The 16,887-nt window shown below is 45.6% G+C and overlaps 1 long non-coding RNA gene across 1 annotated transcript in view; it reads right to left on the bottom strand.

Moving 5' to 3' along the window:
- LOC141110705 (uncharacterized) overlaps positions 1-16,887 on the bottom strand; it is a 167,180-nt gene that overhangs the window by 81,867 nt on the left and 68,426 nt on the right. The gene's annotated exons all lie outside the window — the stretch shown is intronic.

The following is a 16,887-nucleotide window of genomic DNA, read 5'->3' as shown; positions in this document are numbered from 1 at the left end:
GGAGAGATCCTCTTTGTTCTTTGGTGTGGGTCTTTTAGATACGCTTGCCAACGAACTGCATGGCAGGTCAACATATGTCTGGTCAAGCATGTGGTACCCAAGCGGGAGATGTTTTGGCCACGCGAGATACGCTTGAGACATATGTTGCAAATAGCAGCGGTGCGATCTGATGCACTCGTCTCAAAAAAGGCCCACACCAAAGAACTTTTTGAATAACGCGCAGAGACTGCAGCGCCCTGCACATGTGGAGCTTTGGGGTGTGATGCAGTCAATGTGCTGCCCTTAGGCTGGCCCCTGGAGGGCATCCTGCCTCGTTGGTGATGTGCCGCCGCCTCCTCCTCCTCCTCCTCCTCCTCTCTCCTATCAGGCACCCACGTTGAGTCAGTGACCTCATCATCCCCTCCCTCCTCATCACTGGAGCAAACCTGGCAGTATGCTGCAGCAGGGGGAGCATGACTGCCAGATTGCTGTCCTTCTTGGGCACCCCCTCTGTCCGTGCTCATGTTACTGCCTTCATCGAGCTCAGTATCGTCATCAGAGCCTTCCAAACGCTGGGCATCCTCCTGGAGCATGTACCCAACACTGTGGTCAAACAGTTCGAGGGAATCCTCATGAGGACATGGTGGAGCTAGGGAAGGAGTCACTGATGACATTGAGCTGAGGGAAGAGGCCGCTGCTTTGCCAGACAAAGCACCCTGGGCATGGGTGAGAGAGGATGAGGAGGATGAGGACGGCTTGGTCATCCACTCGACCAAGTCTTCCGCATGTTGCGGCTCAACACGGCCAGCTGCCGAAAAAAAGGCCAAGCGTGTCCCATGGCCACGTGCTGATGAGGATGCACCGTCTCCACGACCAGCACTAGACACAGAGCCTGCTTGCCCTCTCTTATTGGCTTGTGACTGTCTGCCTCTCCTTCTTGGCCTTCCAGACATACTAATGGCCTGTAGCTGCACTAAGCTGGGATAGAACACCTGTAATTTTCTTCAGGTAGCTTTATATACTGTAACCAGACAAGCCTGCCTGTCAGTAGGAAGATAACAGGAACGGATCTAGCTGAACACTGTGAGCAGGACGCACTGTACTAAATGTAAATAGTCTAGCTGCCTGACCGTGGTACTAATAGGATCAAATAGAACACCTGTAATTTTCTTCAGGTAGCTTTATATACTGTAACCAGACAAGCCTGCCTGTCAGTAGGAAGATAACAGGAACGGATCTAGCTGTACACTGTGAGCAGGACGCACTGTACTAAATGTAAATAGTCTAGCTGCCTGCCCGTGGTACTAATAGGATCAAATAGAACACCTGTAATTTTCTTCAGGTAGCTTTATATACTGTAACCAGACAAGCCTGCCTGTCAGTAGGAAGATAACAGGAACGGATCTAGCTGTACACTGTGAGCAGGACGCACTGTACTAAATGTAAATAGTCTAGCTGCCTGACCGTGGTACTAATAGGATCAAATAGAACACCTGTAATTTTCTTCAGGTAGCTTTATATACTGTAACCAGACAAGCCTGCCTGTCAGTAGGAAGATAACAGGAACGGATCTAGCTGAACACTGTGAGCAGGACGCACTGTACTAAATGTAAATAGTCTAGCTGCCTGACCGTGGTACTAATAGGATCAAATAGAACACCTGTAATTTTCTTCAGGTAGCTTTATATACTGTAACCAGACAAGCCTGCCTGTCAGTAGGAAGATAACAGGAACGGATCTAGCTGAACACTGTGAGCAGGACGCACTGCACTAAATGTAAATAGTCTAGAAGATAACAGGAACGGATCTAGCTGAACACTGTGAGCAGGACGCACTGCACTAAATGTAAATAGTCTAGAAGATAACAGGAACGGATCTAGCTGAACACTGTGAGCAGGACGCACTGCACTAAATGTAAATAGTCTAGAAGATAACAGGAACGGATCTAGCTGAACACTGTGAGCAGGACGCACTGCACTAAATGTAAATAGCAGGAACGGCTCTAGCTGAACACTGAGCAGGACGCACTGCACTAAATGTATCTATGGACCTCAACTCGCATCAAAGTCGGACCAAAGTAGTACAGGAACTACTTTGAAGTCGGTTTACTTGAAGCAGCACAGATATGAATGGTACTCATGAAAATCATGGGGTATGATTTATCATGCGACTCTGATGTCCAAAGTCACAGGAAAAGTCACACAAGTGTGAAAGGGGCCTCAGCCCAACTTTGTGAGCGATTTCAGAGACATCAGTGCACTTTCCTGCACAGATGTCTAGTGAAATTGCATAGGTCCCAACTGTCCCTGATTTGGAATGAGTCCCTCAATCCCTCTTTCCTCCTCATTTGTCCCTCATTTTGTTCTGATCTATATAGTTGTATATAAAATGCACTTTTTATCTTTCAAAAAGGGTTTCCCAGCACTAAACCTTTCATCTAATTTCTAAATTGCTTTGTTTGTAAATTTCCAAATACAATTGAAAGGAATAGTATTGGTAAAAAAAAAAAAAAAAGAGCACTTTAGGGTTTAACTAATAATTATTTTCATTTTTTTGGAATAATTCTTCTTTAAGGAGGTGTGTCGGGGGTGTGTGTCCTATGCATAGTTACATAGTTACATAGTAGGTGAGGTCGAAAAAAGACACAAGTCCATCAAGTCCAACCTATGTGTGTGATTATATGTCAGTATTACCTTGTATATCCCTGTATGCTGTGGTTGTTCAGGTGCTTATCTAATAGTTTCTTGAAACTATCGATGCTCCCCGCTGAATCAACCGCCTGTGGAAGGGAATTCCACATCCTTGCCGCTCTTACAGTAAGGAACTCTCTACGTAGTTTAAGGTTAAACCTCTGTTCTTCTCATTTTAATGAGTGGCCATGAGTCATGTTAAACTCCCTTCCGCGAAAAAGTTTTATCCCAATTGTGGGGTCACCAGTATGGTATATGTAAATTGAAATCATATCCCCTCTTAAGCGTCTCTTCTCCAGAGAGAATAAGTTCAGTGCTTGCAACCTTTCCTCATAACTAATATCCTCCAGACCCTTTATTAGCTTTGTTGCCCTTCTTTGTACTTGCTCCATTTCCAGTACATCCTTCCTGAGGACTGGTGCCCAGAACTGGACAACATACTCTAGGTGCGGCCGGACCAGAGTCTTGTAGAGTGGGAGAATTACTGTTTTATCTCTGGAATTAATCCCCTTTTTAATGCATGTCAATATTCTGTTTGCTTTGTTAACAGCAGTTTGACATTGCATGCCATGCCATCTACTAGGACCCCCAGGTCCTTTTCCATCCTAGATTCCCCCAGAGGTTCTTCCCCCAATGTATAGATTGCATTCATATTTTTGCCACCAAAATGCATTATTTTACAGTTGACCACCCCATTAATTTGTTCAGATCTTTTTGCAAGGTTTCCACATCCTGCGGAGAAGTTATTGCCCTGCTTAGCTTAGTATCATCCACAAATACAGAGATTGAACTGTTTATCCCATCCTCCAGGTCATTTATGTACAAATTAAACAGGATTGGTCCCAGCACAGAACTCTGGGGGACCCCACTACCCACCCCTGACCATTCCAAGTACTCCCCATTTATCACCACCCTCTGAACTCGCCCTTGAAGCCAGTTTTCAATCCATGTACTCACCCTATGGTCCATGCCAACTGACTTTATTTTGTACAGTAAACGTTTATGGGGAACTGTGTCAAATGCTTTTGCAAAATCCATCTACGGGCCTTCCTTTATCTAGATGGTAACTCACCTCCTTATAGAAGGTTAATAGATTGGTTTGGCAAGAATAATTCTTCATGAATCCATGCTGATCACTGCTAATGATACCATTCTCATTACTAAAATCTTGTATATAGTCCCTTATCACCCCCTCCAAGAGTTTACATACTATTGATGTTAGGCTAACTGGTCTGTAAATCCCAGGGATGTATGGGCCCTTTTAAAAATATTGATACACTGTCAAGGGAAGGAAACTATACCAGAGATTAATCCTGAAGGCTTCTGCCACATCCCAAAAACAAATTTGTGATAGAAAAGGGAATGTCCCCAAGGGATGGTGTGAGCAGAAGACCAGTAAAGGAGGGTACAGAAAAGGGTACCAAATATGTAAAAAATTACCAAATTTTATTCAAAATACAGTTAGAAGAAAATACATGACAAAAATACAAAAATAAATTAAGACCAAAAGAGAACATGATCATAAATTCAAGTAATGTAAACAACTGATGAATGCTATAACCAACGCTTGAGGGCGCAGCTGTTAAAAAACCAACCACCCTACATGTTTCGGAAAGATCATAGGAAGTCAAGTTCCTCTCTATGAAAAATATGCTTCCTTCTTCAGGGGTTTAGGTGAGCCTTCACTGGAGAGCTCTCATACACAGCTGCGTGATCCATGCAGCTGTGTCTCATGCCTGATCAGGCTGGACCTGTCACACAGATCCCACCCTCTTGGAAAATCATCATAGGAAGAGATAAGTAATATACATATACACACTTCTGTGTTTTGACAGGTCCGTGCTCTCCATACCCCTTTCTGGGTGGCTCCTGTGAGCTCTGACCTGCCGCTTCCGCTGCTCCGCTTGGGGGAAGGGTTTTTTTTAACACCACTGCATCACCCTGTCTCTATGGGGATTTTCTATATGCCCCATAGTCTCCAAATTAGATGATGGAAATCTCCTCCACTTGTTGGAACATCACCTAATTAACGAATCCCTTAAAAGGACCTCCTAGATGTGGGACTCAACCCGCCTACATACATGCTGTGTAATTCCTTTGATATGTATGAGAACATCTTTGATTGGTGAGTATCAAATTGCATATCTTTGACTATATCCCTGCTATCTTTATGCCAATACAGGAATGAATTGTAATTTACAATGTTTGGGTACCTCCATACACACATATTTATATTTTTCCTCTTGTTTCTGATAGAAATGCAACAGTATAACCCACCTAAACCCCTGAAGAAGGAAGCATATTTTTCATAGAGAGGAACTTAACTTCCTATGATCTTTCCGAAACATGTAGGGTGGTTGGTTTTTTAACAGTTGCGCCCTCAAGCTTTGGTTATAGCATTCATCCGTTGTTTACATTACTTGCATTTATGATCATGTTCTCTTTTAGTCTTAACTTATTTTTGTATTTTTGTAATGTATTTTCTTCTAACTGTATTTTGAATAAAATTTGGTAATTTTTTACATATTTGGTACCCTTTTCTGTACTATCCTTTACCGGTCTTCTGCCCACACCATCCATTGTCGACATTCCTTTTTCTCTCACCTTTTTAAAATATTGGTGCTACATTGGCTTTTCTCCAATCAGCTGGTACCATTCCAGACAGTGGACTGTCAGTAAAAATTAGGAACAATGGTCTGGCAATTACTTGACTGAGTTCCCTATGTACTCTCCGGTGCAAGCCATCTGGTCCCGGTGATTTATTAATGTTAAGTTTCCCAAGTCTAATTTTAATTCTATCCTCTGTTAACCATGGATGTGTCATGAGGATAAACACTGCAGTTTTGGTTGCCGAAGCCCCCCGATTCACTTGTGAAGACTGAGGAGAAGAATAAATTCAATACCTTCGCCATCTCCCCATCCTTTGTAACCAGATGTCCTTACCGTTCTTTATGGCGCCAATATGGTCTGTCCTCCCTTTTTTACTGTTTACATACTTAGAGAATTTCTTGGGATTTTTTTTGCTCTCCTCCGCTATGTGTCTTTCATGTTCTATCTTAGCTGTCCTTATTGCACCCTTACATTTCTTGTTGCATTCTTTATAAAGTCTGAATGCTGAGGATGATCCCTCAACCTTGTTTTTTTTTGAAGGCCTTCTCCTTTGCTTTTATATGCATTTTTACATTGGAGTTAAGCCATCCAGGACTTTTGCTCGGCTCTTTAAAATTTATTACCCAATGGGATGCATTGGCTAATGCCCTTATTTTTTTTTCTTTATTTTATGTTTTTAAAAATAATATACATTGAAAAAGTAAGAAAAAAGAACAGACTGTAACAAAACAAAAGGGAGACAAGACAATAAGTGTTTAAGGGGCACATATGGGGACAAGGAGGGGGATTGGGCTGTACGTACATAGAAACCTCTGATACATTCAGGTAGCAGACCTCATATGACTTCATCAACTTATATCCCACCCCATCGGGGTGGTTTGTGAGTTTTTTAACCATTGCATCAAAACAGGATTGCATACTCATGTCTAGGGTGTAGCATCACGCTTACTACACCTAATATAACCCAGAATGAAAAGGTGGGGGAAGGGGTGAAGGGGAATGGGCATACTCAAGAACTAAGAACAAGATAAACAGTCAAGCAGCACGACAGCATTAAGTGTAAGTCATTAACTGATATAGAAAACCTGGGGTTGTAAAATGCGTGGGTCTCATCCTCAAGAAATTAATTATGTGCCATCATTCTTCAAACTACCTGCCCAGGAGTGGCAGAAGGAGGTGACAGTGCCATATTAGACGTATATTGTATCCAAGTTGCCCATATAGCGTAGAATTTTTCATACCTGTCCCTGCACTTCGCCATCCACTCCTCCGCTGCCATAATAGAATTTAGCAATTGCACCCAATCGTGTCGCCCCGGAACATGGGCTGACTTCCAATGTATAGGAATCAGATGCCGGGAGGCATTTAGGAGGTGCAGGAGAATTGATTTACGGTAAAGAGAGGTGGATGGCACGTGCAATAAGAACTCCAATGGGGAATCCTGCTAATCTATATCCAAGATAACTTTTATCTGGGCCTTGATATCCTGCCAGAAGGGCCGGAGTCTCGGGCACTCCCACCAAATATGTAGGAAGGTGCCTCAAAGCCCACAGCCCCTCCAGCATGCAGCAGAAGCTGTCGGATATATCCTGGCCAAAGTCGCCGGGACTCTATACCATGGAATCAATAGCTTGAAGCTATTCTCTTGCATTTTAGTGTCCACTAAGCTCTTGTGGGTAAGCTGGTATAAATGACTCAATTTAGCTTCTGTGAATATATGCTGTAGGTCTCTCTCCCACTCTTGTATGTATATTGGTTTGCCCTGGGACTCCGCAGACTGCAACATCTCATAGAGCAAGGAAATAGAGTGAGGGATGGGGCCCTCAGGTTTGCATAGTTTTTCAAACAGGGTCAGGGAGGAGGGAGGTCAGACAGGATGGGGCAAACTACTGATAAAGTGTTGTAATTGTCTATAGTGCCATTCATCCATCGGGAAGCTGCCGAACTGGGAGCGTAGCCAATCTAGGGAAACTAGTCTCTGTTCATGTACAAACCTCCCACAGCGCTCCTCCCCGTCCCCTGTCCACGCGCGGAAATAGGAGAGGTGTTCCCCTGGGGTGAACCAGGGGAAGCTCCCAAGAGGTGCAAGCGGGCATACCGGCTGTGATAACAGCTCCCGCGCATTTAATACATCCCGAAAGGCCTTGACATCCCCGAGGGAGCCATGGAGTGTGAGACAAGTTACACCCAGCCAGGAATTTCTCAAGGGGAACCCAAGATTTGGTGGCGATATGGTGCTGCCAATCGAGAATCCTCTGTAAGGCAACCGCCTCATACCTGCGTATTAAGGGGACTCCCAACTCTCCTGATCTCTTAGGACACTGCAGTGTGCGGAGGGCCAAGCGGGGTACACGACCCTGCCATATAAATTTTACGAACAGGCTGTTGAAGGCTGAAAAGAGAGATCTGGGTAGTGCGAAGGGTATCATCTGGAGGTAGAAAAGAATTCTAGGCAGTATATTCATTTTCAGGATACTGACTCGTCCCATCCACGAGAAGGTGGTACGGTCCCATCTCAAAAGATCAGCCTTAATCGTGGTAAGTAAGGGGGCAAAGTTACACGTGTATAATTGTGCAATTGTAGCTGGAAGGTGAATGCCTAAATATTTTAAGGAAGAGCAGCACCATGTAAAGGAATATGAGGCTTGCAATTGTGAACGCATCGCAGGAGGGATAGTATGAGGGAGAATCTCCGATTTACTATAGTTAATTTTAAAGTTGGAGAGGGAATGGAATCTCCGAAGCTCCGCCATAATGTTAGGGAGGGAAATCAGTGGGTCTGTGACATAAAATAGAACATCATCGGCATACTCCGATAGTTTATGTTCTGTTGTCCCTACCGTGAGCCCCTTGATGTTAGGGTTAGACTGTATCATGTTGAGTAGTGGTTCCAGGGTGAGGGCGAATATCAGGGGGGACAAAGGGCACCCCTGCCTTGTTCCGTTCCGTATAGGGAAAGGGGTAGAAAGCATCCCATTTACTTTAACCTGTGCTTCTGCGGAGCTGTATAAGGAGCCTATCCACCTGAGCATATTATTTCCTAGGCCTAATCTGGATAACACCGCCTGACGGTAGGCCTGGTCCACCCTGTCAAAAGCTTTTTCAGCGTCCGTGGATAGAAGGAGACAGGGTGTACTGGGCCGCTGCAGGTTCGCCCAGTGGATCAGTTGTATAGCTGGATTGGAACTATCCCTGGCCTCCCTACCCGTTATAAAGCCTGTTTGGTCCGTGTGAATTACCGTCGGAAGGATGGGTTTAAGGCGATTAGCCAAAACCTTCGTTAAGATCTTAATGTCCGTGTTCAACAACGAGATCGGCCTATAGCTGCTAGGGGTGGATGGGTCCTTACCCTCCTTTGGAAGGACAGCTATGTGTGCCAATAACGCCTCCTTCGGAAGGGAAGTGCCTGATGCCAGGGCATTAAAGTATGTGCACATGCAATCAGACAAAAGGTGAGAAAATTTGCGATAATATGCATTGGTAAACCCGTCTAGGCCAGGACTTTTTCCTTGCGGAAGGTCTTTGATAATAGTTTCAATTTCTGTTACAGCTATAGACCTGTCAAGCTGCTAGCTGATTTGTTTCGACAGATGTGAAGTTAGTGCTTCTTCTAGATATCGTGAAATACATTCCGTTTTCTGTGAGGGTGTATGACCGGCGAGCGCGGCAGGAAGTTGGTAAAGTTGGGCATAATATTCCCGAAAGGTATCCACAGTTTTGGAAGACAATACGGTTTGGGAACCTGAGGCAGTTTGGAGCTTATGGACGTGGCCGGATGTGCGTTGTCGTTTGAGGGCCCTAGCTAATAGTCTACCACATTTGTTTACGAACTCATAAAACTTATGGGAAACATATCGTAATCTATCCCGTGTTTGCATTTCTAACAGGTCGGAAAGCTTTTCTCTAAGGGCCATCATCTCCTCATAGAGGGGTGGCGTCATTTGGCGTTTGTGTTTGAGCTCTGCCGTGCGCAGCTGGGCCAGCTGGAATTGAAGTTTCCCACTGCGTGCCATTTTGTGTGTAGAGCCCTGGGAAATAAGTTCGCCCCGTATCACGGCCTTATGTCCCTCCCATACATATGCCATCCCCGTCTCTCCCGTCATATTCTCCTTAAAGTATAAAGAGATGGTATCTGAGACCCGCTTTTGTGCTACTGCATCGTCCAGCAGGTTGTCATTTAAACGCCATGTCCAATGACAGACATCTGGAGATAGAGGAGCTAGAGAGATGGAGATGGGTGCTGTTGTAATATGTTGGCCAATTTATGTATAATATTGTATTGGAGTGCCATGATGACCAGAAATTCAGTTGAATTGTCCAGGTCAACTGAATTTTAACATAGCAAGGGGACAGCTGAAGACCCTTTGATGTGTTAACCTCCCTGGCGGTTTTCCCGAGTGTGGCTCGGGGTTAAAATTCAGTAACATTAGCGGTAACCCCGAGCCACACTCGGGATCGCATTGCAGGATCCTGGGGCGGCGTTACTTACCTTGTCCCCGGGATCCTGCGATGTCCCCCGCAGTGTCCGAGGGCTCCGTCCTCCTCCGAAGCCTCTCTGTGCCAGGCTCCGTTCCCTGCGAGCGGCGTGACGCACGGGGGCGGAGCCTGGCTGGAAATTCAAAAAAAAAGTAAAAATCATAACACATACAGTACTGTAATCTTACAGATTACAGTACTGTATGAAATGATTTCACATCCCTTTTGTCCCCAGTGCTTTGTCCCATGCCCTGCATGCAGTTTTACATGATATACACTGTTCTTTCTGCCTGGAAACTGGAGATTGTCCATAGCAACCAAAAAGTGTCCCTTTACGTCAAAAGTGGCTTTAGACCAGCTAGAAAACAGCGATAGTAAATTAGAACACTTGCAGAATTGAGCGATAGTGAATTGTGGGGAAATTTATTTTATTATTATTATTTTTTTTTTTTTTAATTATTTATTTTTATTTATTATATTATAATTTATGTTTTTGTGTTTCAAACTTTATCATACCCGGGATATCTACTAGACTCTGGTTTGTACAGATTTAAGTGTGTTATTGTTAAGATTTACAGACCTACAATATAAAACGCCAAATTTCCATGCAAAATAATGGTACCGCTTTCAGCACCTAAAATCCGAAATAATCATGCCGCCAGGGAGGTTAATCTTATGCGAGTCTATTTGAACATTTCAAAGAGTGTTCAGGTAGTATCTGTTAATCTAATCTAATTACACATATCTAAGGGGACTTGTTGATGTTGATATGCGGGAGTGCAAATTGGGGTGGTTTATGACTGCAGCTGTTCACGGCTGGGAGTTGTTGTCTATCTGAAAGACTAAAGTATATAAAAGACCTGAATGGAGACGGCCAATCAAATTGCTCAGCCATTCAATATCTAGTGAATATAACATGATGTTCAGTCTATAGTTTTTAAGTTAGGCTTGTCTGTGTATGGCTGGGAACACACAGACCTAGGAACATGGGTCTCTGAATTATATCTACTCTGTCGGATTTTTTGTCATCTGTGGACTTTGGACTTTGTTCTGTGTTGGAAGTCAATAAAGTGCATCTCTCTGGAAGAATTGGGTTGCTGCGGAAGAGTACTTACTAATTAATTATCATACCCACGATACTACTATACCCACTCTACATCATATCACCCAGTATATATTATATCACTACAGGTGCATGGTCGGAGATCGTCAATGATCCAAATCGACGAGGTGGAGAGCGACTCCAAAAAACATTGATCCACCAATAGGAGGTCAATCCGCGTATACACTTTATGTGTGGGAGAATAGTAGCTAAAGTCTTTTACGGTGGGGTGAGTCACTCTCCAGCAGTCGACCAGATGATTAGCATGTAAGGTCTTACGGAATCATTTAAGAAAAGCAAACGAGTGTGTAGAGTGGCCAGAGGAGGTATCCAACTGCGGGTCGGGGCAGACTTTAAAGTCCCCCACCACCACCAGTCGCCCCTCATGAAAAGTGGAAAGAGTGTCCAATACCTTATCCAAAAACTCCAACTGCCTGGAATTAGGAGCGAAAAGCGCAACGAGTGTGAGCTTGTGGTCGAACAAAGTGCCTTTCAGAAAGACAAATCTGCCGTCGGGATCCGCATAGTGGTCTAGGGGAGTAAAAGGGCAATTCTTATGTATTGCAATCGCAAATCCACCAGATTTAGGTTTGGGTGAGTTGCTGAGATACCATTGGTTGTATATGTGTGTGGGGAGGCAGGGAACCGAGTCAGTCCTGAAACGAGTTTCCTGCAAGAGTAAAATATGTGCACCCAATGTCTCTGTCTAAAGCCACAACTTACTGCATTTGGATGGAGTGCCTAGGCCATGGACATTGTACGATACGACCTTCAGATTAGCCATAGTTGGTTACCGGTGACATCGCCCCAAGGGCGTAAGGAGGATGAGGAGAGACCCACAGCAAATTGACCCATTAAACCTGAGGTGCTGAAAAAAAAACATATGAGTACAGCCCAGATAGTAAAAGAACAAAAAACATATAGGTAATATATAACAGGAAAAAAAAAAAAAAAACATAATGCCCAGTGGGCAAATAAGCCACTCTAACTCCGACGGTGCAGAGGTCACCTTTTGGCCAGCCGGCCCCAAAAGGTTCGGGCAACCTATGCACCGTGGACATCCCCGGCCTAGGAGTGTAACTCCCAGGAGTTCACCTATGGGGGGTGAGTGGGAAGACATCAGGCAAGAGCCCCACCAGGGGACCCGCTCCATTACATGAGCACGTCCGTAAATCAGATGTGCATTCAAATTATCTGCAACAGCTAAATGTATGAAAGACATAGAAAAAACACCAGTCCTGAGAATGGAAGAATGAGTCCTCCGGTGTTATAACAGGCAGTCAGCGTGCAACTGAGGATGAAGAGGGACCCTGCTCAGTGGCGACAGCGGAACCATCACGAGGTTTGTTGCGGCGTCTGCGACGAGCCTGTTGCCAGGGTTCCGGGCGAGCTGGAGCTGGGACATCTGGGGGTGTGCGCCAATCAGGTATTTCCACTGCAAGTAAGCCGAGGCGGGAAAGAAAGTGAGGTAAGTCCGATTTGTTCCATAACGTGACTTGCTGGCCTCCGTTGGTGACTGAGAGGCTGAAGGGGAACCCCCAGCGGTACACCAGGTGGGTGCCCTGCAAGACTGCTAACAGTGGCTTAAGGGCCCTGCGTTGCATCAACGTGCGTCTGGACAAGTCTGGGAATAAGGACAGCTGGGCTCCATCAAAGTCCACGTGGCGGGTTCCCCTGACATGGTACATGATATGTTCTTTCACAGTATATTTGTGCAATTTGCAAATAACGTCCTGGGGTTTGCCAGGATCATCAGAGCGGGGTCTGAGGGCTCGATGGGCGCGATCAATTACTATGTGATCAAGGGCCTCCCTGCCCAGAATCTGTGTGAATAACCCCTGGAGGGAAGGGATAATGTCTCTGGGTCCCGTGGCTTCTGGTAAACCTTGTATATGGATATTAACCCTTCGGCTTCTGTTCGGCATCAAGTTGATCAAGCAAAGAATCAATATGTTGATCTTGCATCCTGCAGCGTGTCTGTAGGGCCTGCAGGGTAGGGGTAATGTCCTCCACTGTCGCCTCTAAGGCCTCTACTCTGCCCCCAATATGAGCCGTGCCTGCCTGCAAATCTTCAATGTCCTTCCTGAAGGCTTTCTCCATCCGAGCCATGAAGCCCTCCAGATCAGCCCATGTGGGGAGGGCTAAGATGTGTGACCTCAGGTCTTCATCTTCCAGGGCCAACTGCGAGCCCCTGTGCCCAGGAACCGTGCGGGGGGGGGGGATCTGGGGGTTAGAGGAGGGGGAAGCAACCGGATTCACCTGATAGCCATGAGGTGATCTGTGTGGGGTATTGCTGCGGTTCTTCCCTGCATCCTGATGGCTCGGGCTGCTGAAGGGGCTTCCCTGAGAGTCTGGTGAGGAAGGAAGAGGAGGAGATGCAGGTGATGGCACAGTGATAGGATCGGGGATGCCTTGTGGGCAGCCTGAGAAGACTCACCCGGCGCCATCTTGGATTCTGCTGCTTGCCGCTGGCCTTCGCCGGTAAAATATGCCTCCAGAGAGCTGGAACGGAGTCGGGGAGTCCTCCGGGGTAGTGGGGATTGCTTTCTCCGCGCTGGCATCTCTTTGGACCAGTGCTTGGAGGTTGGATGCTGCTACAGTAAGCATTGTGTGGAGCGGGTTAGACGGAGCTCAGCTCACACACGTCTGCTCCGTTCCATGCCACGCACCCCCTAATGCCCTTATTTAATATGCTCTTAAAGCAAACCCATCTCTCCTCCGTGTTCTTTGTTCCTAAGATTTTATCCCAATTTATGCCTTCTAGCAAGGTTTGTAGTTTAGGGAAGTTGGCTCTTTTGAAATTCAGTGTCTTTGTATTCCCCTTATGTTTCCTATTTGTGTGATTTATACTGAAGCCAATTGACCTGTGATCGCTGTTACCTAAATTGCCCCGTATATCCACATCCGTGATCAAGTCTGTATTGTTGGTAATCAGTAGATCCAGTAACGCTTTATTTCTAGTTGGTGCATCTACCATCTGACCCATAAAATTGTCCTGCAAGACATTTAGGAACTGGTGAGCCTTAGATGAATGCGCGGTTCCCTCCGCCCTGTCTATGTCTGGATAATTAAAATCCCCCATTATGATAACACTTCCCATCCTTGCTGCTAATCCAATTGGTGGTAGGAGATCTGTCTCCCCTTCCTCCCTCAGGTTAGGGGGCCTATAGCATACTCCCAGTATTATTTTCCCCTTAGCTTCATCCCTTTGGAGCTCTACCCATAAGGATTCCACCTCCTCCCTAGCTCCCTTAGTGATGTCATCTCTCAGATTCGCTTGTACATTATTCTTGATACATAAGCATACCCCTCCCCCTTTTTTTACCGTCTCTATCCTTGCGATAAGGGGTATACCCTTGAATGGTTGCCAGCCAACCATGAGAGCTGTTGAACCAGGTCTCTGAAATTCCCACAAAATCCAAATCCTCCTCAAACAACAGTATCTCTAGTTCACCCATCTTGGTGAACATGCCACGTAGTTTAGACCGTTCGCATGTTATCCTCTTATTGGGTGTTCCGAAATTGCAACTAGGACTTGCTACTATACTTACCTTGGGTTTATGTGCTTTGGTCAACCTATCACTAATGCCCCCAATACTACCCTCTGGAATATGTTCCATGCTGACTATCTCTACCTCTGGACCCTCCCCCTCGTCGCCTAGTTTAAAAACCCCTCTAACTCTTAGGCCATCTTCATTCCCAACTGATCTGCACCCTCCTCATTTAGGCGCAGTCCATCCCTTCTATAGTACTGGTTATTAACTGAGAAGTCAGCCCAGTCCTCCAGAAACCCAAAACCCTCCTTACTACACCAGCTCTTTAGCCACTTGTTTACTTCCCTAATCTCCCTCTGCCTATCTGGTGTGGCTCGATGTACCGGTAGTATTCCTGAGAATATTACCTTGGAGGTCCTTTTGCTCAATTTAGCTCCCAAGTCCCTAAAATCGTGCCTCTGACTTTGTCATTAGTGCCAATGTGCACCATGACAGCTGGGTCTTCCCCAGCCACTCCCAGTAATCTGTCCACAAGAACCATGATGTGCCGAACCCCCGGTAGACAACATACAGTACGGCGCTTCAGGTCTTTGTTACAGATTGGCCTCTCTGTCCTTCTAAGAATTGAGTCCCCTACCACCAGAATCTGTCTTTCCTTTCCCTTCGCCCCCCCCACTCTCACTGGAGGAGTTCTTCCCCTGACAGCTAGGAGAGTCCCTCAGCTCCAGCAGTGCTGGTCCTTGACTGGTTTCACCAATGTCACTCAATGAGTCACTCAATTACTTATTGGGATGCTCCAGCCCTGGATCGGCCTCCCTGGCACTCCCCCCTCTACCCTTCCTGACTGCCACCCATAAGCGCTGCGTAAACTGTTGGCGCTATATAAATCCTGAATAATAATAATAATAATCTACTCTTTCCTAGTGCCTGCACCTCTTTGTCTCCACCCGCCTCTGTGATGGCCCCTGCCAGCACCTGCTGTGTACGTTCCTGGCTCTCCTTTAGTATTGAGGGACTTCTCAGTGCTGACAGTTGCTTCCCCAGATTCAGAACCTGGGCTTCCAGGGAAACAATGTGCTTACATTTTGCACAGCAATATTCTCCCTCGATCGGATGATCAAGAAACGCATACATGCCGCAAGATGTACAAGGAGTTGCCTTTCCACACTCGCCTGGCATTGTACCTATTAATTTAATGAGGATTGGGGATTATACCCTGTCCAAATTACCTAACAACTAGCTTCCTGACACGAATACTCAACAAGACAATACACAGGTACTCAACAAGGCAATACACAGGTACTCGCAGACCTACGTGCACCCGCAGACCTACGTGTAGACCTATGTGCACTCGCAGACCTTTGTGCACTCGCAGACCTACTTGCAGACCTACGTGCACTTGCAGACCTATGTGCAGACCTACGTGCACTCGCAGACCTACGTACACCCGCAGACCTACGTACACCCGCAGACCTACGTACACCAGCAATACACAAGTACACAGTACACAATGCACAAGTACTAACGATCCACACACACTACTCAGACAACACTCAGGTACTCACACTACAGAGGTACTATGACCCCTGTTATAACCTCCTGTTTTCAACTCTGGTTTTTAACTCACCACTTAGACCTGTTACTTGGTCTAAGTTCCAGCAGGCTCACAATGAGTTCTACACAAGATTATATAGCCCTTAAGCACCTGTGACCAATTAACCACTCCCCTTAATTAGGCTGAAAGAAGCAAAAAAAAAAAAAAAAAAGCTGTTTAAAAAGCGTCCGAAAAAGGTGTTAAAAAGCTACAAGGAAAAGCCCCAAAAAGAACCTAAAAATGCAACCCAGCAATCACCAGCAGTCAAAAAGCAAAGCTTGTTCACTCTCCACTCAAGGTCCCCACTGTTTAGCTAGCTTCCAACCAGCAGTCTATGCCTATCTTCCTTTTGCTAATAGGTGTCCCTCATTCCCATCTCAAAAAGTTGGGAGGTAAGAAATCGCCCCCTGAAGTCGCCCAAGGTAGTGCAGGAACTACTTTTAGGAATCAGTGTAGCATCACACCAATTCAGACAGTTCTATTGCCATCATTAGGCGCCAATTTGGCCATCAAATTGACATGTCAATTCAGAGCTATGTGAACATGGGTGAAGTTGCATAGATATGAATGGAAATCATGGGGGGCAACTTTTCATGCGACTCTGAGGTCAAAAGCTGCATGAAAAGTCACCCAAGTGTGAAAGTAACCTAATGAGATTAATTAATAACACCTTTGAATTAGGCCCCATTTGCACTTGTGCCACCTTAAAATTGCACAGTGCGCCGTGACTTGAAGCAATACCTGTGTAATCTTGTGGTGTATGGACCTCGGATCCTGATTTTTCCTTATCATACATGCTTTTCAGTAGAAACTTGCGTGTATAAAGGTAAAGGTCCTTTATTGTTTCAAACGTATCCAGTTTGTGATTAGGGCAAAATGTTACCCGCTTTGGACAAAACTGAAATTTCATCTGTAGTGAGAGGGTGAGAAGAGAGATTAATC

Source organism: Aquarana catesbeiana, linkage group LG10 (assembly GCF_042186555.1).
Source record: "Aquarana catesbeiana isolate 2022-GZ linkage group LG10, ASM4218655v1, whole genome shotgun sequence".
Classification (NCBI taxonomy): Eukaryota; Metazoa; Chordata; class Amphibia; order Anura; family Ranidae; genus Aquarana; species Aquarana catesbeiana.
Note: the sequence above shows the minus strand (reverse complement) of the source record. Positions and strands in the feature narration are given on the sequence as shown.